Source organism: Puma concolor, chromosome A3, assembly GCF_028749965.1.
Source record: "Puma concolor isolate L17-30 chromosome A3, mPumCon1.1.hap2, whole genome shotgun sequence".
Lineage (NCBI taxonomy): Eukaryota > Metazoa > Chordata > Mammalia > Carnivora > Felidae > Puma > Puma concolor.
The window spans coordinates 37,324,807-37,348,325 of record NC_141669.1 but is presented as its reverse complement, the minus strand read 5'-3'; the positions used below and the strand labels follow the sequence as shown (position 1 = coordinate 37,348,325).

At 45.6% G+C, this 23,519-nt stretch overlaps 1 long non-coding RNA gene across 1 annotated transcript; it reads left to right on the top strand.

Moving 5' to 3' along the window:
- The first annotated feature begins 1,186 nt into the window (after positions 1-1,186).
- Positions 1,187-5,421, top strand: LOC147582375 (uncharacterized). Its single transcript, XR_015248703.1, has 2 exons — positions 1,187-1,269; positions 5,035-5,421. It is a non-coding gene; the product is annotated as an uncharacterized LOC147582375 (long non-coding RNA).
- The last annotated feature ends 18,098 nt before the right edge of the window (positions 5,422-23,519 follow it).

The following is a 23,519-nucleotide window of genomic DNA, read 5'->3' as shown; positions in this document are numbered from 1 at the left end:
GGACAGAGAGAGACAGAGCATGAACGGGCGAGGGGCAGAGAGAGAGGGAGACACAGAATCGGAAACAGGCTCCAGGCTCCGAGCCATCAGCCCAGAGCCCGACGCGGGGCTCGAACTCACGGACCGCGAGATCGTGACCTGGCTGAAGTCGGACGCTTAACCGACTGCGCCACCCAGGCGCCCCGCTCCCCCCACTTTTAATGCCCTCCTGGCCTTTGTCTTGGGAGGAGGTAGTGTTGCTGTTCTTTATAGTGGTTCTGCTTAGGGCCAGCCTTGTAATGGCTGCTTTGTCTATACCACTTCACAGCCTGTCTACATTCACACAGGCTAGTATGCTTAACCTCAGATTATGCAGTACATTAGTTAAGGTTGTGATGGCTCAGGCAATAAACAGGGATTTACTGGAGGGCTGTGGAGCTCATTTCCAGATTCTTGGGGAAAGCTGAAACCAGCAGGCCTCGGTAGGAGCAGGTGTCTGAGGCCTTGAGGAGCCTTGTGGCACAATGACAGGCCTTCCAGCTAGAATGCTGCCGGGAGCCTGCCTGGGGTCCAGGAGGTCCCTGGCTAGGAGCTGCGCCAGTCCCTGCATATTCCAGGAGTGGGACCTGACAGCCATGCCCTTAACATGTTCATGTGAGGCTTTTAGACACTTCTGAATCTGGTTCAGAAGCAGATAAAGCTTGGGCTTGTACTGGGATTCCCGTGAGAACAATTCATACAGTGAAAAGGAAGGTTTGCTACTGGCTAGTTGTCATACTGTGAAGGTGGTTGGCCAGATGTTTCTCCCCAAATTCCATCAGCTATGGCCAGAGAATGGGTCACAGAGCCCCTGACCCCTGGGGGAGATGGTGTGACTGGGCAGCCACCCCAGTGATGACTACCCTACAGCTAGTGAGGGGGGCGGTTGTTAAAATTTAAAACTTTTCAAGAAGTTGAGCCCCCACCCCCCAGCTCAACTTCTTCCACAATTTTGTTGTCCAGAGGAAAGTCAGTGTGATAGGCTGCTGTCCCCTTATTAACTAAGCTTCTGGGGCTTCCAACTAGTATTTTCATCATGAAGATGACCGTAGGAAGAGGCATCTGATGCAGGTGGGGTTCCTGACTCTGGGGCTGCTGGGGGGTGGGTGGGTAGGTACCGTGCCTAACTTGTTACCACAGTAGATGAACCATGGTCAACTTTCCCTACAGGAAGGTTCAGGAGGAGGGAAGATCCCGGTTGTGGTGCAAGAGAGCTGGTGGACACTAGCCTGCAGCTGCCCCCAACACAAGGTGGGCAAATCTGGACACCGACTACATGACTAGATTGAATATAAAAACAAATTTCCTGGAGATGGGATTGTGCAGGCTCTTCTGGACTGAGAAGAAATAGCATTTTTTGTTTGTTTCTTTAATTTGACGCTAAAAAGGGGGCAAACATAGCCAGAGGTAGAGGAAGGTGAGGAGAGGGCTGTCTGAAGAAGCCTGGAAATCTGGTGCTAGCTGAATCGACCTGGGTTCAAGAGCCACCACAGCATATGGAACACTTTGCCCTAAAGGGAAGTATGTGTGTAGGGGGCTGGCTTAGTCCCTTCATTTTGGCACCAGTAAAAACGGTGTTTCTGTACATTTAGGTGGTGAGATGCAAAGAGATGTGGGTCCAGAACCCACCCCCTAGGTGGCTGGAATGATGCATCCCCAGGCTGGTTGTCATGGCATGGACTTCACTGCTCAGTCCTGAGCCATTCTGGAAGGACGTGCAGATAGCTTAGCTGGCATCTTTATGTGTGAAAGTTGACTCATTGGACACACACACACACACACACACACACACGCACAGAAAAGGGCATGATTAGGAAATACGAGTCATCTAGAGGAGTCTGAGATTGAGTACAGAAGGTGGACAAATTATAAATCTACAAAGTATGCTTATTTCAAAGAACTACCAATATCGCGCTCTTAGTAAGTGTCAGGCTCAGGGCCAGGTGCCCTCTGTGCAGCAGTGCACTTAACATGTTACAAAATCCTGCAAATATTTCCCCTATTACCAATGAGAAAACCAAGAGGTAGGAAGGTGAAGAGTGGAGGGTGTTGTTAAAAGTCCTACAGCTTGTAAGTGGTAGAACCGAAGCAGAGCCTTTGTTGGGCACAAGTAAGAGATGACCTTAAGATACAGCACAAAGGATTTAGGTTAGAAATGATGCTGAATTGGGGAAAATAAAGCTCACAGCAAGCCTTTGCAGTGGGCCATCTTCTAGATGCCTTTAGAAAAGGCATGGGATGACATTTGCAATAACTGAAAGATGGAAGCAACCCTAAGGTCCATCCACAAATGAACGAATAAACAAAATGTAGTATATACACAGAATAGGATATTATTCAGCCTTGAAAAGGAAAGAAAGTTTGAAACCTGCTGCAATATGGGTGAGTCTTGAGGGCATAAATAAGCCAGTCAGGAAAAGAGAGATCCTGTATGATTCCGCTTACGTAAGAGCTACCTAGAGTAGTTGAATTCATAAAGACAGAAAGTAGAACTGTGTTGCTGGGGGCTGGGAGCAGGGCAGGGATGCAGGGAGTGACTGTGTAATGGGTCCAGAGTTTCACTTGGGATGATGGGAAGAGTTCTCTGGGTCGATGGAGGGATGGTGCGCAATAACATGAATGTACTCAATGCTACTGAACAGTACCCATCAAAATGGTTGAGATGGTAAATTTTATGTCCTGTGTATTTTACCACAATTAAAAATGAATAAGATGGTTAGATTCAGTACTTCCTGAAAGTAAGGGCTGGTCTCTAGGACAGGCTGTCATGCCCTCAGATGCCTTGTGGCTGGCGCTGAGTACTGATATAACTGTTATGTCTTCCCCTGGTCTGGCCCATGTCCCCTGATGTTCTCTTGAGTGTTAGCTGTTAATTCTGCCTCTTCTGCTTAGTTCTTAATGTCTCATGTGGTTGAGCACCCACCACCAGGGCTTGGCGCCTGGGCCCCTGGGGGTGGTGTTTTCGTGGGCAAGCCCAGGTCTGTGGTTTCTAAGACGTTGGCTAGGTTTCATGTTGCAACTCTGGGATTAGAAAGCCTGGGTGCTTTTTGCATGAAAACGTTGTGGCCTGATTCATATGTGGGGAAGTTTTCAAGAGTAATTACATGTAAGACTCAACTGCAGAATGTGTGATCCCAAAAGGAAAACAAAGTGTGATTGTATTTGTGAAGCAGATGGAAACTAAAGAGCTGTGCTGCTCTCAGAGTTCCAGCAGAACTTTGGAGGCACAACTTGTTTTGGATCAGAGACCCTTTAAGCCCCGATTCAAATTTTGGGGGGAGATCCTTGGAGAAAGTCTCCTTTCGGCACATCAAAATTCTTTTCCTCCATCACTACTTTGCAAATATCCTAAAAAGGTTCAAGTGCAAGGGTTTGTGGTTTTCTTTGTCCTCTCTCTTCCCTACAAATAGGTGGAGGTAGCAGGTTTCAGTGAAGAGATTAGTGAGGCTGGCATCCTTTTTTATACTCAGCGCCTGCTTATATTTCTCTTTGTACAGATTACCAATTCACCTCCTCCTGTTGAAAAAAAAAAATGGAGGTGTTACCCTGTTGTAATATATATACAAAAGTTGGTAAGAGTGTAGATTCTAAGAGTTCTCATCACAAGGAAAACAAAATCTTCCTTCTTTCCTTCCTTCCTTCCTTCCTTCCTTCCTTCCTTCCTTCCTTCCTTCCTTCTTTTCTTTTGAATTTTTGTATTTTGGGGGTAAATACCCAGTAGATTTATTCCTGGATTGTAGGGTAGATCTACTTTTGAGGAACCTCCACACTGTTTCCCATAGTAGCTGCACCAGCTTGCGTTCCTACCAACAGGGCAAGAGTGTTCCTTTTTCTCCTCGTCCTTGCCAACACCTGGTGTTTCTTGTGTTTTTGATTTTAGCCAGTCCAACAGGTGTGAGGTGATATCTCATTGTAGTTTTGATTTGCATTTTCCTCATGATGAGTGATGTTGAGCATCTTTTAGTATGTCTGTTGGCCATCTGTGTGTCTTCTTTGGAGAAATATCTGTTCATGTCCTCTTCCCATTTTTAATTGGGTTATTTTTATTTGTTTGTTTTGTTTTGTTTTGTTTTTTGTTTTGTTTTTTTGGTATTGAGTTATAGCCGTTCTTTATATAGTTTGGATACTAACCCAAACTAACTCTAACAAATCATATAGCATTTTTTGGGGGGATCTATGTCAGACTGACAGGAGGCTTCAAATATTAGTTTGCATTATGTAGAAATTAGGGTAGTTTCTCATATGGGACATTAACTTCATGTGTCCACAGAGTAAAGCAATCTGCAGAGATTGTGTTCTAATCAAGCAGGGGGGCACTTAGAACATGATTATAAAATCATTTTAGAAGTTATGTGTGGTGAGATCTGCATCTCTATACAGACAACTGTTCATCTAACTCTCCAAGACTTTCATTTTCCATCAGCATAATATAGTCAGGGGACCTGTGGGTTTTGGAAGGTGTATTTCCAGTAGTATGGAAATAGTGGCAAGTCTGTGTAGAAAGCTAAGGGGAAGGGATGATAACAATCACGGAGCTGGTTATGACCCTCCTTGTGTGGAAAAAAAGAAGGATTGTTACTTTTCTCTGATTAAATTGTTTATAATTCTGGATGCTAATTCTCTGTTATGCACGTTGCATATATTTTGATCCATTCTGTTATTGTTAAGCTATATTTTCATGGTGGTTGTACATAATTGAGGAACGTACATGGTCCTTTATAGCCTTTGCTTTTTATTTCTAGTCTACCCTCAATTTACAAAAATATTATATTTTTTGTAATGCCTTTATAGTATTTGTTTTATGTTTCTTCTTTGATTCCTTTGGAATTCAATTTTGTGTGTGAGGGTGTATGGCAGGTATCTGAACTTAATTTTGTTTTGATAAATTTTATTGATTGGCCTAATAGAATTTATTTAATTTCCCGTCACCTTCATATTCACTTGCTTACACATGCACTCACTCATACACACAGCTAAATTCTAAATTTTTTTTTTTTTTTTTTTTTTTTTTTTTAGGGAGAGAGCCTGTGAATGGAAGAGAGGGGCAGAGGGAGTGAGAGAGAGAATCTTAAGCAAGCTCCACACTCAGCACAGAGCCTGATGCGGAGCTCGATCCCATGACTGTGAGATCATGACCTGAGATGAAATCAAGAGTTGGATGCTTAACCCACTGAGCCACCCAGGTGCCCCTAAATTCTAAATTCTTGACTCCTTTTTAAGAGTTATTTATCTAGCTAATGATCTAGTTTTTAAGAAAAAAATCTTTGTTTTCATTGGGCAAACATATATTTATGCTTTTGGATTTATTAATTCTGTACTTCTTTCTTTGCTACTTCACTTTTTTGTCTTTTGCTTCTTGAGTTGAATGCTCAATGGATCCATTTCATTAAACTTTTCCCCTAATATTTGCATTAAAGACTGTAAATCTTTTTCAGAATACCTCTCTGACTTCAATTTATAGGTTTTTATTTTATTTTATTTTATTTTATTTATCTTATTTTATTATTAAAGACAATTTATTGTCCCATTGGTTTTCATACAACACTCAGTGCTCAGCCCAACAGGTGCAGGTTTTTAAAAATTTTTTTTAAATTTTATTTATTTTGAGAGAGAGACTGCACTCACAGGAGAGGGGCGGAGAAAGAGGGAGAGAAGGAATCCTAAGCAGGCTCAGCACTGCCAGCGCAGAGCCCAACGTGGGTCTCGAACTCATGAACCATGAGATCATGACCTGAGCTGAGATCAAGTGTCAGGATGCTTAACCAACTGAGCCATTCAGACACAACATTCACTTTCTGAGTTAGAGTACCGTTCTGATCTTGAAAACCATAGCAAATAGTTTGGTGAAGCAAGAGTACACTAAGTCCTACATATATATTTTTTTATTTTTTAGTGACTGCACCTCCTTGTTTTAGGTGTAAAGTTAGAAAATTTATGGTACATTTATCGTACATGGCCTACTGTATCCTAAGTTCTAAGCACACTCTTTCCTCTGAAGTTTTGTATTCAACATTTTAAATCTAAAGAGAGTTTGATGATACAGGTTTTACTTTTAAAATTTTTTAAAATATGTATTTATTTATTTTGAGAGAAAGAGAGTAAGGGGGAAGGGAGAGAGAGAGAGAGAGAGGAGAGAGAGAGAGAGAGAGAGGAGAGAGAGAGAGAGAGAGAGAGAGGAGAGAGAGAGAGAGAGAGAGAGAGAGAGAGAGAGAGAGAGAGAATCCCAAGTAGGCTCCACACTGTTAGCACAGAACCCGACATGGGGCTCGATGTCACCCACCATGAGATCATGACCTGAGCCAAGATCAAAAGTTGGATGCCCAACTTTTTTTTTTTACTTCCTTGAAGGCCCTTTTAGAAGAACTAGCAAAATCAGCAGTCTTATTTAATTGAAAAATCTTAAATGCACAAAAGAAGGGTCATGTAGAAAATGTGCCATAAAAGATACTGATTTTAAGAGTAAAAGAATTTGACAAGCTTCTGTTATGTTCTGTACAGCCAAGTTACTTCCATAAAATTTCAGTTCTATAAAGATAAGCAAAGGATACCCATACCCAAATACCCTCTGACCATAATTCTCAATTAAGAACTAGCATACTGGATGAAGAGCAAAATTGTTGCCTAAAAATATTCATAGCCGATCATCTAAGCAAACCCAAAGGGATAGACATTCTAAGAGGAGAAAAGAAAGAACACCGAGCAGCGGTAGATGTTAAGAGCCGCAGTCCAGGCGGAGTTCTCAGATGAATTGGGGTTTTGACTATTGCTTTGCTATTAATTTATATTTTATGGAATTGTGTTCAAGGAAGGTGCCCTATGAGATTTCTGCTTTGAGAAACCTGTTGGGATGATCTTTGAAGCCTGATAGCGGCCAGTTTTTGTGAGGGTTTTGTGTGTTTGAAACTCATGTGTGTTTTCTGCTTGTTGGGCACAAAGCTCTCTATTAAATCATTCCCATTTATTAGATTATTCATATCTTCTAGGTCCTCACTTTCTTGGGTCTGTTTTAATCTGTTGAGTTTTGGAAGAGGTGTGTTAATGCATCCATTGTGAGGTAGAGGTGTCCTTTTCTTTTCTTTTTTCTTTTTTGTCTTTATATCAGTTTTTGTATCCAATATTTTGGAATTAGTTATCAGGCGCAGCAAGGTTGATGCCTGTTATATAGATTTTATTTTTTATTAATTAGATATATTTTTTTCTGTGGCCTCTTTGATGCTTTTATCTTAGAATTCTATTGTCTGGAATTGATATCGAGTCAGTATCTATTTGTTAGTGTTTGCCTGCTATGTTTTTTTAAAAATCCTTTTCACATTATTTTGTTTCAGGAGTGTCCCTAATTTTAAAATTTCTGCTTTTACAGAAGAATTTAGCCTTGAATTTTTACTGATCACTGATGTGTTTGAATTCATTCCTGCCATATTATCCTATGTTTCATCTGTAAAATGCTGCCTGTTCTTTTTTTTTAAATGAAGAAAAAAGTCCTTTTTGGGGCACCTGGATGGCTCAGTTGGTTAAGCATCTGACTTCAGCTCAGGTCATGATCTCACAGCTCATGGGTTTAAACCCCACGCAGGCTCTGTGTTGACAGTTCAGAGCCTGGAGCCTGCTTCAGATTCTGTGTCTCCCTCTCTCTCTTCCCCTCCTCCCGCTCATACTCTGTCTCTCTCTTCTTCAAAAATAAATAAACATTAAAAAAAATCCTTCTTGCTTCTAGTTGGATTGTTATCCTTAATTTTCTTGCTTTCTTTTTTATTCTAATAGATTGAAAGTAATATATCTCAATTCTATATTTTTCCCGTGATTACCCTTAAAACTTTAATTTATACATTGACAGTTATTTTCCCTGATCAATGTTGATTTAATCACATCTACATCCCTCATCCTTTCTTGTACCATCTGAACAAGACAAGAACTTTAATTTCCTTCCCCTACCATCACCACTGCTCATTTGGAGATCATCTGGAATGGTGACCAAGATTATTGTTAACTTTTTCTTATAACCAATACCTATAGAACTATATATTTTATTCTTTTCTTACTACTTTCGTTGTTGTTGTTGTTACTTGTCTCTTGGATTGTACTGTATTTTGCTGAAGGAGATCCTCTGGTAATTCTTTCAGAGGAGAAATTCTTTCAGACTGAGAAATTCAGTAAGCTTTCTATGTTTGTCTATTAATTTGGTGTTCCTGCATTAATGCTACATAGAAATTTACCCATGGTCTTGTGACTTATAATGACAAACATATATTTTGCTTGCTTGTGGGTCTGTGGATTAGCTGGGGTTTGGCTCCTTCTGGTTAAACTTGGCTGGGCTTGACTCCAACTGTAAGTTGGATTTGGATTGGATCCACGTATCTTATTATGGGAGAAGCAGCTCCCTGGGGGATACTCTTTTCATGGCAAATCAGAGGAGCTAGAGAGGCTGGGCCAGACAAGGCAAACACATTCCAAGTTTTTGCTTACGTATCATTAGTCAAAGCAAGTCACATGGCCAAGCCCAAAGCCAATGGGGTGGAGGGGGGAGTATACCCTCTTCTTTCTGTGCTGGGAGGTACTTCAAGGTACCACAGCCAAGGAAGGGAGTGAAGAACTGGGAACAGCAATCCAGTTTACCATGACGTAACTGGAATTATTTTTTCCCCTCACACTTGAATGATAGTTTGCTTGGGTATAAAATTTTCTGTTTCTTCCCCCCTCCTTCTTAATGAAACCTATTGTTTTACATCTGGAAGATTGTACTTATGTTCTTTTTAGTAGTTTTTACTTAAAATTTGTAAAATTTCTGTTTGTGAAAGAATATGTACATGCAACTACCATAAAATTAATTACATTTATTTTTAGGTCTTCTGCTTCCTGTTAATTCTTTTTCTGGGGAATTTATTCTTCCACTCATGAGTTCAGTTCTTCTTCCTTATGATCATTTTAAATACTTGTCCTTTTGTGGATATGTTTTCTAGTTTTGTGTTGGAGGTTGGCTGAATGCTGTATCTCCTTTGCTACAATCTAGTGATGGGGTGTGGTGGGGACAGGGCAGGATGTGTGGTGAACAGGCCCACTCTGGATGTGGTCTCTGACCACATCTCTCTGATCTCATCTCTCATGGGGTCGTGTAAGCTTCTGGTCTTCTGAGCACCCCTGTCCCTTCTGGTTATTTAGCACAGTCAGGAATTGTTTTCTTGTATAAAGCATACTTTATTGTCATCTCTAGAGACCTGGGATGAGACAGAAGGCAGGTATGCATGCTCTGGCTAGTTTATTCTCAGATGCTTTTCTGGGAGTAAGTTTTATAAGGGTATGAGAGCCTAACGACCCAGGAAAGAGGGTCAGGAGAGGAAGCCAAATGTTAAAATCTTCTACACATATCCCTTCCTGATATATAGCTTAGGCTCTTGGACCATCACTGGGAAGGGGTATGGGTAAGGTATGCTCTTTCCCTTCTCTTCCTTCTGCGTTTCCTAGCCTCCTACTCCCTCTTGCTAGGGCAGGTTGAAGGGTAAAGCTAGCCATGGTTCTGGACCTTTCTCCCCTGGTTTTTGCTGGCAATGAGCACCCTCTCTTTGCTTGGTTAGTATTCACATTGAGGGTGTGCTCTTTAGAGAACCCAGAAGACCCCTCAAATGCACACTTCCCTGATGTGGGAGATCCTCTTGGGTTCAAACACTTTAAAAAATGTATACTTGGGGGGGCCTGAGTGACTCAGTTGATTGAGCATCTGACTTCGGCTCAGGTCATGAACTTGCGGTTCATGAGTTTGAGCCCCACATCAGGCTCTGTGCTGACAGCTCAGAGCCTGGAGTCTGCTTCAGATTCTCTGTCTCCCTCTCTCTCTGTTCCTCTCCTGATTTTACTCTGTCTCTCTGTCTCTCTCTCAAAAATAAAGGATAAAAAAATTTTTTTTTAATGTATCCTTTATACCAGAAGGGACCTGGAATTCTTTGCCACCTGAACGATGCATTCATTTACTTATCAAACATTTGGTGGGTGTTACATGCCAGGGATTTAGGTGAAACACTGGGCATACGAAGATATTTTACAGAGGTCCTGCCCTGCAGGGACTTCCATCCAATAGAGAAGGACCTTCATGTAGGGTTATAATAATTACAAAATATACAATATGTGTCATTTCTGCTTGCTGAGGTTGGGAGATGGATGGACAGGTTGGGAAAAGTTTTATAGGGGATAGGAGTCTTAACTGAGTCTTGAAAGGTCAGGGGTATTTTCTGAGTGGTGTAAAGGGAGACAGGAGCCTGGGTGGTGAGGCTTTGAGATAGATGGTGGGTCCAGACCCCCATTCTAGGCAGTGAGGCAGTAAGTCCTCAGACACTTCTGACCAGGGGAGATGCCGTTCTCCTTGGTTTTGGGGTTTCTGAGAGACCCATCTGGTTGCCTGGGAAGGAGAAATTGGATGGAGCAGATCAGATGTGGGGGCACTTTTAAGAGGCTGTTTACAGTCTTGAGAGCTGGTCAAGAAAAAAGTGCCCATGAAGGCATTCCTGTTTGGGAACCTCTGTGCACATTCACATAAATGTGTACACACACACACTCACACACACACGCACACACACACGCGCGCGCACACACATGCATACTCACCCACTCTAGATGCAGACACTGCTGGACCAGAATCACTGCTCAGGCTGGTGCCAGGCCACACACACTATGGAAGGGCAGAGTTCATGGAAAAAACAGCTCCTGAGAGCCAATTTCCTTAAAAAGTGTCCTTGGAGCCCTGGGGACAGAGACCTAGATGAGCCCGAGAAGTGTAGTAGGGCCTCAGGATGATGTAGTTGCCCAGCTCATTTTGTGGTAGGGTGGGAAAGAGGCTTCAACGGTCAAATGATCATCTGGACTGTTCAGGATTAATCCGTGTACTTGGAAGGGACTGCTGATTCACATAAGGAACACTTTTTTATTGTGCATCCGAGGGAGACAAACAGGAGAAGGAGGGTGGTTTGTCCAGTCCTGATGTGTGTGCTGTTAACAAAGATTTTATGACCTTGTCCAAAGGCCCCTAGGAAATCAGGGTACCTTATTATTTCAGGGACCCATCTTGAGTCCAAACAAGTGAGTTTGTAAGTATTTGGCAGTCATTTATTTTTGTCCTGTTAAGTCACACATGTCTGCTTACCAGTTAGGCTTACTTCCAGGCCTGCAGAGTGGTCTTCCAGGTTTCCTTCTCAGTGATAGAATGTCCCTGGCACAAAGCCTCATCATTAAAATCTGGGTCCAGGATAGGAGTGTTCTACATTTTGGAGATGGTGTTCTCCAGTATATAGTTAATGCTTGTCACAGTTGGCTTTAATTTCCAACAAAACTCAACTGAGAGCCCCCTTTCGCCTTCAGACAATTAAGGTACCCATGGCATTGTCAGATTTGATTTTGGGTTGAAATGTCTTATGTTTGATTTTGGCACAAAAATGATTTCTTTGGGAGAGTGTTTTAAAGAGCCTTTCAGCTGTTTTCTTGTCATAGAAAAGTAGAAAAAAAATCTTCATGTTGGTGTACGTTATCGCCCTGCCCACAAAACAAAAAGACTTATTGGGTCTATGTCATGAGCTTAAAACTCTTCGCTGTTATATGGGTGGGTGGGGTGTTTACAAAACACATGCAAAAATGCTTCATTTTGTTCACAGTCCACTTTTCTAGCAGCCCCGACTGTCTGGAATGCTACCGACAACAAGAATGTAGTAAAAACAATCACCGAACTGCCAAAATATTATCAAAACTCCCAAGTACCCAAGCTCTGGCTGGTAACGCCCAAGTCTGTTAGGTGCTCCTCGGACTTCATTTACTCTTAGTTTAGATGCAGTAGAAACAATCTTGGCCACATGATTTCCTTGACCCTCAGCAAATCCTCAGTAAGGATTGAAAGGAGGAGCCTTCCAAAAGTAGGTACCCTGAAGTCAGAGGGACGGTCGGCGGGTGGACAGCAAGGCAGGAGGAAGGGTGGCCGTAAAAGTGGGCGTACTGAGCCAGAAAAGCAGGAGACAGAAAGAAGGACAGCAAAGGATGGAGGGCGGCAGCAAGAGGGGCTCAGGTCGTGATCCCTTTAGTGATGGTGTGATCCAGAGACCACTCATCCTGCGATTAAAATAATGTCCCCCTGGGAACTGCGGATTACAGGAACATTCACTTTGGTGAAACTTAATCTTTCTCAAGGGCTCCAGCTGAGACACTGACAGACGTGTCACAGAGGCAACCCATCGGCGTGGTCACAAAGTCCATGGGGGTCTGCCGCTCTCTGGTTGGCTGTGGAAGTTGCACAGAATGGGCATGAAAAATATATGTTAGCTCTTCAGTTCGAGAACAAGATGGCATATACTCACTTTCTCCTGTTCTTCCCCTCTACATATGACCAAATACACAGAAAATTCTTTTTTTTTTTTTTAATGTTTATTTATCTTTGAAGGAGAGAGAGACAGAGCGTGAGCAGGGGAGGGGCAGAGAGAGAGGGAGACACAGAATGTGAAGCAGGCTCCAGGCTCTGAGCTGTCAGCCCAGAGCCCGACGCGGGGCTCGAACTCACGAACTGTGAGATCATGACCCGAGCCAAAGTCGGGCACGCAACTGACTGAGCCACCCAGGTGGCCCTGGAAATTCTTCAAAAGACGATCATACAAGCGCTCTGAGGGCTTGGAGGACGCCGTAGGTGGGAGGGGAAGCACTGGCCTCATTACCGCCAGGCTGTGGTGGAAATCCTGACTCCCCACTCTCCACTGAGACTGCCAAAGCAGGGAGGGAATCCAGCCTTCCCAGTGGTCTCCACTGACACCAGGTAGTGGTAGGGGTGCTCCTTATTGCTCGGTGAGGACAAGCGTCCCAGCTCTCTACTCACTCTTCTCTGACACCATGCTAACAGGGCATTAGGACACCCACTTATGGCCCAGTGAGGGTAGAAATGTAGGCTCTCCATTTGATCGTTGGTGTGGGTAGGGATGGGGCCACAGTTTTTTCTATGGAATTTGGTTGGAGTAGGGTGGTTATTGTCTAAAAGTGTTCTGTCTTGCTAGATTGCCCTTTTCCTGGTCCTTTGGCTATCGATAGAGTAGGCTTTTTGCTGGTTTCTTCAATTCCAAGTGTGGGTGGGGTATGTGGGCCAAAAAAGTTAACTCAGAAGACTCATTGTTTTGTTACTTAGGTTCTGAGTTCCCTAGCTTATTTCCTTCTCTCAGACCTTCCAGAGTCTCTCATTCTGTGTCTTAGTGTTACCCTTAATGTCCTGGTTTCTTGTTGGACTCAGCAGGAGGCACACAGAGACTCATCTTCTTGTGAGCTGAAATTCTGGCATCACATTTTTAATTATAAGAAACTTGCTCATTTTAACTTCCTTGTGGTAGATTGCTATGTGGTGGATTATTAATTTTATAAACGTGCTCAAACTCCAAATACAATAAAAACATCATTGATGGGGTTGGGTTCTATATATCACGCACCAATTACCCTGATTTTTATAACCGTGACCAGCTTCTGTGAGCACATCTTCTAAGTCCGCACCTTCACTGTAGCTTTCTTCTTAGAAATCCATGTTGAGAAATGCTCTACTCTACTGGGCTTAAAAGCGAGACTGGCATCTGAACATGTTGCTTAACAAAGCTCTATTTCTACACAAACTGCTTTATATCAGGAAATCTACTTGACATTTCTTAAAGGAACACAACCAATTCATGGCAAGCACATACTTGGTACACTTGAGTTAGCAGAGGGAGAAAAAAAATCATTCAGTAAAAATGGTGAGTCTGTCCTATGTGAGAAGGATAGTAGGTGCTAGAAGATGGCAGAGGAGTAGTCCCCGATCCAACAAGTCACTGTCTAATGGGAGGAAGATATGCAAAGAAATGGTTCCAGTGCAGTGGGACAGGTGCTATAGTAAGTTTATTTATTTATTTTGAGAGAGACAAAGAGAGCGTGAGCAGGAGAAAGGTGGGGGGCGGGGCGGGCAGATTTCAAGCAGGCTCTGTGCATGGTCAGTACAGAGCCTGACATGGGGCTTGAACCCGTGAAACTGTGAGATCATGACCTGAGTTGAAATCAAGAGTCAGACGCTCAACTGACTGAGCCACCCAGGTACCCCGACAGGTGGTATAATAGAGGGGAGAAGAGGTCTGGAAGCACCATGAAGGGGTCAGCTAAAAATTTTACAATTTTTATTTATGTTTTCTCCACATATCTTTTTTAAGCCCTTACCAGAATTATCAGCCCTTTTGCGATTGGTATGATTCCTTTAGAGCTACACTGGGAATCTGCTATGGGTTCAGCTGGATGAATTCTTCCATGCGGATCTGGAGTGGACCATGTTCCTGGCATGCCCCAGGATCGAACTTATTCCAAGTTGGTATTATTTGACTCTGGGCTATTCTCTCCTATTGCAGACTCAGTATTTTAAGTGAGGAGAGAGCTGAGCCAGCCACTGGGGGCGGGGTGGGGAGAGAGGGGGGCAGCAGACGTAAAACACACACTTTACAGGAAATGGTGCGCTTTCCTTCACTGACTCTTTTCTCACACATTCATTTTCCTTTTCCTCTTTCCCTTGTCTCCTACCCAACCCTCCTTATTTATTTTTCAATTAAAAATTTTTTATTTTAGAGAAAGAGAGAGAGTGCAATCAGGGGAGAGGGGCAGAGGGAGAGAGACAGAGAATCTTAAAAAAAAAATTTTTTTTTAACATTTATTGTTGAGAGACAGAGTGCAAGCAGGGGAGGAGCAGAGAGAGAGGGAGACACAGAATCTGAAGCAAGTTCCAGGCTCTGAGCTGTCAGCACAGAGCCTCTGATGTGGGGCTCACACTCACAAACCGTGAGATCATGACCTGAGCTGAAGTCAGACGCTCAACCGACTGAGCCACTCAGGCTCCCTGAGAGACAGAGAATCTTTTTTTTTTTTTTAATGCAATTTATTGTCAAATTGGTTTCCATACAACACCCAGTACTCATCCCAACAGGTGCCCTGAATACCCATTACCCACCCACCCCTCCCTCCCACCCCCAGAAACCCTCCGTTTGTTCTCAGTTTTTAGGAGTCTCTTATGTTTTGGCTCCCTCCCTCTCTAACCATTTTTTTTCTTCCCCTCCCCCATGGTCTTCTGCTAAGTTTCTCAGGATCCACATAGGAGTGAAAACATATGGAATCTGTCCTTCTCGAGACAGAGAATCTTAAGCAAGCTCCATGCTCCGTGTGGAGCCTGATGCTGGGCTTGATCCCATGACTCTGGGATTGTGACCTGAGCCAAAATTAAGAGTTGGAAGCTCCACCACCTGAGCCACCCAGGCCCCCTCCCCCTCAGCCCTGCTTATGAATAACAAGGGCAAAAACAAATACTAGCCAACATAGTGGATATTTGCAGTGATTGGGGCAATGTGGTGTATATTCAGTGTCCTTAACAGCCCCAGGAGTGACTGGGGTGACTGCCTGAGCTTGCAGAGTGTGGTACTTCTGACTCCTGAGCCTGGGTCTTAGGGATCTCACTTGTGAAGCCTCCTTTCATCAAATAGTGTCCCTCCCTCCTTCTTACCAAGATGTTTGGGGATGTCGGGAAGTTGTGACTGTGAAAAAGGCTCCATCACAAGTGAACTGTCATAGGCTGAGCATGCCCAGCTTGCCTGATGCTTCTGCACCGCAGAATGACCGCCCCTCCGACGCCCATCACGGTAGGAAGCTGCGGCTGTTCTTGAACTCCTTGTGAGTGGGATCAGCATTGTCCTCTCTTACGTCTGGTTACTTCTGCTCAGCATCTGTAAGATCCATCCAGTGGTGTGCTGGTAAGTTGGCTCTCAATAAAAGGAAAAAGAAGAAAGGAAAAAAAAAAAGAGAGAGAGAAGAAAGGAGCTGTTGGTAGTGTTTGCAATTTCAGGGGTATAAACACTCCCACCATGGCTGATTTCAAGCCACCAATGATTTAATACTCAGCTTGAAAAATTCCAAAATATTTCAAAATCAGCTCTTAGGAGCTGGTATGAGCCGGCCCCACTCAGCCGCAGGATTCATTCATATTGTAGTGTGTAGTTGTACATCGTTCATTCTCGTTGTTGTTTAATATTGTCTGTGTGAACAAAAGTCACCGGTTTTCAGGAAGAGCCTCTTTGGGGGATCCACTTACATAGCTCATTGCTGCTGGGCAGTGGAGACATGAGCTCTGGAGCCAGAAACCAGCATTTCCTGTCCCATCTCCTCCGGTACCTCTCCTGACCCAGGTACTCAGCCTCAGCTCTCTGGACCGGAAGAACCACGCCTGCCTCATAGGCTGTGAGTGCACTTGGCACTCAGTAGGTGCTCAATAAATGTTTCCTCCATCCCTTTATTTCACTTGTTCATCTCAAGGAGGGTGACCGTACTTTGGGTGAAATCATGAAGAGGAGGAGGGATCTGTGTTTGTGCATGGATCTCTGGGAGTTTTGCTCTGGTGCCCAGAGTACCTGCAGGATCCCTCAGCGTTATTTCTATTTGGTCTCTTTGAAGAAGAAAAGGAGGAAGAGAAACAGAAGGAAGGGAAAGAAGGAAGGAAGAAGGGAAAGAGAAGGAGGGAGAAGGGGAGGAAGGAAGATAGGAAAAAAGGAAGGAAAGAAGGAGGAAAGGAAGGAAGGAAGGAAAGAAAGAAAAAAGGAAGGGAGGGAAGGAGGAAGGAAGGAAAGAGGGAAGGAAGAAGGGAGGAGGGGGAGGAAGGAAAGAAGGAAGGAAGGAAAGAAGGAAGGAAGGAAGGAAGGAAAAGGGGAAGGAAAGAAGAGGGAAGGAAGGGAGAAGGGAAGGGAGGAAGGAAGGAAGGAAGGAAAGAAAATAGGAAAGAAGGGAGAGAGGGAGGACAGAAGAAGGGAAGGAAGGAAAGAGAGAAGGAAGGGAGGAAAGAGGGAAGGAAGGAGGAAAGGAAGAAGGGAAAGAGGGAGGGAAAGGAGGGAAGGAGGGAGAAAAGAGGGAAGGAAGAGAGGGAGGAAGGAAGGAAAGAGGTAAGGAAGGGAGGGAAGAAGGAAGGGAGGAAGGAAGGGAAGGAGGAAGGGAGGAAGGGAGGGAGGAAGGGAGGGAGGAGAGAAGGAAGGGAGGGAGGGAAGGAGGAAGGGAGGAAGGAAGGGAAGGAGGAAGGGAGGAAGGGAGAGAAGGAAGGCAGGGGGGAGAGAAGGAAGGGAGGGAGGGAAGGAGGGAGGAAGGGAGGGAGGGAGGCAGGGGGAGAGAAGGAAGGGAGGGAGGAGAAAAGGAAGGGAGAGAAGGAAGGGAGCGGGGAGACAAGGAAAGGAGGAAGGGAGGGAGGGAAGGAGGGAGGAGAGAAGGAAGGGAGGGAGGAGAGATGGGAGGGAGGGAGGGGGGAGAGAAGGAAGGAAGGAGCAGGTAGGCCTGTTAGTTTTGTCACCGTGGGCCTGGCCCGGAGGAAGAGCTGTGTTTACAAATTGCCAGCCTGATTTGGCTGGCTGTGATGGGCCTGAGAAATGTGTTCACATTCGGAAATGACATCTACTATCCTCCAGAGCTGTCTTCCTGCTTCTAAATGGATCACTATGGCCCAGGCGTCCTCTGGAGAGAGAGACCCCATCTCCAGTGGACTATGAAAGGAAACCCAAGGAAAGAATGACAGATAAATAACACAAGCGCAGGAGAAGAGCGTCATAGACTCACAGCCTGGGTACCTACAAGGTTTCAGAGTGGAGGGGAGTGAAGACCGGACCGTGGAGGGGCCCCCAGGGGCCTCCTCTGGGGCCTAGGGCCCGGGGGCCTCAGGGCAGAGGGAGCAGGCCAACGTGAGCTTGTGGCCCCCCAAGGCTGGTGTCCACCACCGCGAGCTCTTTCTGAAGGGGGAGGCAAGAAACGTCTTCCATGTAGCTGGCACCAGTGAGCTTTCTGTCTGCGGCAGGCGGGAAAGTCATCTCTTGCCTCCCTTGCTGACGGTGAAAACATGTAGATCGTGGCCAAGTGAACTAAAAATGCCCCTCTCTACCTGCGAGCTCAGTCCGGTCCCTCTGACAGCTGGGTTCGTGATGGACCACAGCGTCTGCTTCCAAGCCCGTGACTGTTTGCTTTGGATTCCCTTCCAGCACCCCAGTCCCAGGACTTGGGGCCTCGCAGTGAAAGCGGCTGGTTTCTGCGACCTTCTGAATCGACTTCTTGTGTCCCAAGGGCAAAGACCACGTTCAGGTTCCCAGCTGGAGCCCCACGTCTCAGCCACCTGTCTTGGGTTCGGGCTGCTGCTATTTCCCCAGGGTTTGGGGGAAGGATAGTCTAGAAGAGACAGCCTGGTATAAGGAACAGAAAAAGTAATGATCCCAGAACGGGCTGGACCCAATTTTGAATCCTGGCTCTGCAACACGCCGTTTGGGTGACCCTGGGCAAGTGTCGGCTCCCACGTGTCAGGCCCAGTGTGATTCCTTTGAGAGTCCAGCAGGCTCAGGATTTCAACCCACTTTGCACGAGTGCAGGTGGAAATGCATTTGAACCCGTGTTGGTCTGGCCACAGAGCAAGCACCTTCTGTTTCCTAGTCCACACTCCCGGTGCGGGGTGCTGGGGATGCGCCCCAGCACTGGCACTCCCGTTAGGTCCCCTTGTGCTCTCTCAGTGGGCCAGGTGAGGGGCGCTGAGGGACCTTCTGTCGACATTGTGGCATGGTTATTTACACATTCTTTCACAGTTAGATCTCGAGGTTGCTTAAATTTTTTGCTATCATAAACAAGGCTGTGTAAAGCATTCAAGATGGTAAGTCTTGTCTACACTCCTATTTCCTTATGAGATGTATCTAAAAGCTGAATCACGAGGTCCCAGGGTATGAAAACTTCAGGCTTTAAGTAAAATACCTGTTGCCAAATTTTTCTCAAGAAGAGTTTCGGTGGCTTATACTTCCCTCGCTCAGAGACTTTTTCCTGACAGCTGGAGGGCCTTTCTAAGTTAAGATCAGCTATTTTGATCCTTGGTTAATGCTGACAAAATACCCAATATGTGCATGTGTGTGCTGGGGGAAGGGAGGGCTGCAAAATCATTTTCTATTAAAAAAGGAAGTCCTCAAAGCCATCCTTTCTGTCCTCCTAAATCCCTTTGTACATAGGCGATGCACAGAGGCTATAAGGGAATTTGTTAAAACATTAAATTTGTTAAAAACATTAAAAAAAAACAGAAAGGAAAAAAAAAGTATCTTGCCAGGATGGAAAGGTTACGGGAGGCTTTCCTTTTCCCGCCAAACCATGTTTACTCGAAAAATGGAAGACGAGGGGTATCTTATCCTTAACCAGAAAATGAACCCGACTCTCTTAGACAGTAAACGTATCAGTAGAGACACTGCCTGTCAATTAACTTTCAGGCTGGAAGAAATGGAAGTCCCTTTGATCCACTGGGGAACCCAAGTCCAAATCTGGCCCGTCCGTCCTCTGGCCCAGGCAGGTTGGTGAGTTTGCTCTAGCCGCATGCCCTTGTGCAGGTGCCTCCCAGCTGTCCCTCTAAGCCAGCCTCGGAAGCCACGCTGGGATTCACCGCAGGAATCCCAGAAGGAGGGGAGCTCCCGGCCGCTGAGGGGGTGCTCCTTGGAGCCCTGGTGCGTGAGCTCTGGCTGACCGTGCAAACCGGATTGGGAACGAGCCAGTAGTGTCTTTGAAGGACAGACAGGCAATGACCGGGGAAGCCGTTACTCAAAGCCCTGGGAGAGGAGGCAGTGGCCTTTACCAGATTACCTTCCGATTCTGCGCTGCATGCATCACGGTCACTATGGTCATTGTTTTACTTCTCGCCTCCTTGGCTACCCGGTGTGGAGATGCCAGCAGTTGACAGAGGAGGGATGCTTGGGAGACAGCCGGCCAGTGGCAAGCCCCCTTGGTGCTCTGGCTGCACTCCCCAGCTGTCCTGTGCTGTATGCAAAAATAACCTTCGTGATGCCTAGGTTTTTCTTTCAAATCATTTTTTTTAATTACTAAAAATTTTTAAATGTTTATTTTTGAGAGACAGACAGAGACAGAGACAGAGAGAGAGAATGTGTGTGTGCGCAAGCAGGGGACGGGCAGAGCGGAATCCGAGGCAGGCTCCAGGCTCTGAGCTGTCAGCACAGAGCCAGACACGGAGCTCTAACTCAGGAGCCATGAGATCATGACCTGAGCCAAAGTCGGCCCGCTTAACTGATTGAGCCACCCGGGCGCCCCTAAAACCAATTTTAAAGTAATACATGTTCAGTGGGGGAAAAAAGTTGGATAGGAAAACTAAACAAGTACCAAGAAAAATGTAAAAAACGTAGTCTCTTCCATCAGGAAATCACTAACATCTGTTATGGCCTGAATTGTGTCCCCCCTAAAATTCCTATGTTGAAGTCCTCACCCCCAGTACCTCAGAATGTAAGCTTATTGGACATAAAGCCTTTGAAGAGGGGACTGAGTTAAAATGAGGCCATCAGGGTAGGCCTAATCTGATCTCACTGGCATCCTTATGAGAAGAGAACACAACACAGAGAGAGTCCAGGGGCGTGTACGGAGGGATCACCGTGAGGGCATGATAAGAAGATGGCCCTCTGCAAGCCAAGGAGAGAAGTCTCAGAAGAGACCAGACCTGCTAACTCTCTCATCTTGGACATGCGGCCTCTGGTTCTCTGATCTTGAACAACCAGCCTCAGGAACTGTGAGAAACAAAGGTCTGTTGTTTAAACCCCCCAGTGTGTGGTATTTTGTTATGGTGGCCTGAGCTAAGATGACACGCCTCTCCTCTCTCACTCATGGTTTAATCACATGGGAGGCATTCTGCGCAGATGGCTTTCCACCATGTTTATTCACTTGCCTTTGCCCTGTGGGCACTTGCCTGCATCCCTGGCTCCCTGCTGAGCAGGAGGATAAGGTTCCATCTTTGTATCTGGGCGCTGGAGACATCCATGGATGGCCCTTGACCCAGTGAGTTTGCCAGACTCCTTCCCTCTCTTCTACTCTTGCCACCGGCCTCCCCTAAAGGTGCTTCCCCTGCCGTCCTGACCTGCAGCTACGTCTCCAAGAAACCTACCAACAGTGCGTTTAGAAATCCACCTGTGTCCCCCGCACTTAGCATGGTCCCTCTACATACTCTGTTTTGAACCAGTTTTAGATGATAGTGACTTTTGAAAAAGTGAGGATTGAGGATTTGGGGCAGAGTTAAAGTATTCATTAGCCTGTCTCCTGTTTCCATGGCTATTAGAGAAAGGATAAAAAATTATGACCAAGTTGGGTTTATCCCAGCCATGCAAGCCTGGTGAAGTGTTAGAAACAAAATCAACGTAGCTCTATTAACAGAACGAAGGATTAAAATGATAAGATCATTTCAATAGATGGGAAAACCATTTCACAAAATTTGACATCCTTTCATGGCGAAGACTGTCAGCAAATTAGGAACAGTAGGGAATTTCCTCAAACAGTAAAAGACATTTTCAAAATTCTTACGGGCCGGATCTCACTTAGAGGTGAAAGCTTGAATTTCCTGAGCCCATTCACTCCTCCCTGGGAGTGAAGCTTTCCTGACCCCCTGACCAGGTCAAATGCCCATTATACACCGCCCCCCTTCCCATTATACATTTTCCTCCAGAGCAGTGGTCACAATGGTGATTGAAACCGTGTTTGTGCTCCTATTTGGTCCCTGTTCCTCTTCTCATCTGGGCCATGAGCTTGGCGATGATGGCATTCTGCCACTTGGCACTGAGCTGTGTCCACACCAGACTGAACGAGTGACTGAGTGACTGGTGGGCACGGGCCTGCTTGCAGAAAGCTCGAGGACTGGGGCAGAAGATGCAGCAAATGAGCACATTTGTATCCCCGTGAACTCTGCAAGAAAGCCCGCACTTGTGGTTCGCTTGGGGCCGCTCCCCGACGGAGAATGGAAGCTAGCGCTCGACTTCTGGCTCGAGGCTGTTGGGGGTCATCCAGACCTATCACTGCCCGCCCCCCAAAGCAGATGACGTTACTGGGGCCCGGATGTGAAGCATGTTACACCAAAAGAACCGCAAGGCTTAGTTCAGAGCGAATAGTTGTGATAACTGCAGAGGGCGTCTGTGTGCAGCAAGTTTAAGGTGGTGGGTCTTTCTAATGAACACCCCGGGTGGACGTCTGCAGTTTGGAAGAGCTGGCGGGATGCGGTGACTCCTAGGACCCTGGGGAAGAGCCCCTGCCGCCTAGGCTGCCTGCCCACCTGCCTTTACCCTGGTTGTCAGCAATCTGGCTCCTCTGTGCACAGTCACCAGCCCAGGACACAGGCCCTGGCCTAACCCCTTCTCCTGTCTGGAGGTGGACTTTCTCTTTCTTTCCAAGGATGAGGAGGCAGCTCCACACTGGTAAAGGGGAGCAGCACCAACTCCAGGATTTCTCCATCCGATGGTTGTTGGGGGCAGGGGCAGGGGCAGGGCTAGAAGCTGAAGCTGTACTGGCACAGACTGTTCGAGATTGAGAAGCTGGCCGCTGTCCCCACTGAAGGATGAGCGGCCAAGGCAGGAGCTGGGAAGGGCCAGGAGAAGCCAGGGCTCCTTGGAGTGGCCCCTGGAGAAGTGTGTAAGGGAGAGGTGAGTATGGAAGAGGAGAGGTGAATAAGGAAGAGGAGAGGTGGACTCTGGATTAAAAGTTGAGACAGGCAGGTGCCCCAGCTGTCTGGGGCATGTCCTGGTAGGCTCGTGCCTCTGCTCACCAGCCTGGACATGTTTCTACTCTCTTCTTTTATTTATTTATTTATTTATTTATTTATTTATTTATTTACTGTGGTGTGTGTGTGTGTGTGTGTGAGAGAGAGAGAGAGAGAGAGAGCAGGGGAGGGGCAGAGAGAGAGAGAGAGGGAAAGAGAGAATCCTAAGCAGGTTCTGCACTGTCAGCACAGAGCCTGATGCAGAGCTCGAACTCACAAACCACAACATCATGACCTGAGCTGAAGTCAGATGCTCAACCGACTGAGCCACACAGGTGCCCCATTTATTAATGAGGGAACCAGTAAGATGCTACGGCCAGTCCAAAGGAGAATTGAAAACACCACAAAGTCATCGGCAGGTGGGAATGCTGAAGGGAATTTACAAGTGGATGCAAAACTGACAATGGCCCCTGGACGGAGTCCATTTGTGTGTCTATGGACAAGAATGGTGTGCTTTCCAATGGGTGTTCTACAACTTCCTGAGCTGTCAAATAGATCCCAGATAAGGAAGGGCAGGGAGGGCCAGAAAGAGTATTTTTTCTTGTCCATTTTAAATCTTTTGCAGATTTGGGGAGGGGTGAGAGCAGAAGAAAATCTGGGCATCTACTTCACCGAAACGAGAGAGCTAAGGCAGGAGGCAGGCTTAAGACGAATGATGAGAAACCAGTGCACTGGACTCCCTGATGTACGTGTGAAGAAGAAGTGGGCACTGGGAAGAGAGAAGGAAAGGGATAAATAGGAAGTAAGTTTGTAAATAAGAGTTTATAAAGGGAATAAATAAATAAAAAGACAAACAAGAGGGAAAGAGAAGAAGGAAAGAAAGAAAGAAAAGAAAGAAAGAGAGAAAGAAAAAGAAAGAAGGAAGGAAGGAAAGAAAGAAAGAGAAGGAAAGAAAGAAAGAAAGAAAGAAAGAAAGAAAGAAAGAAAG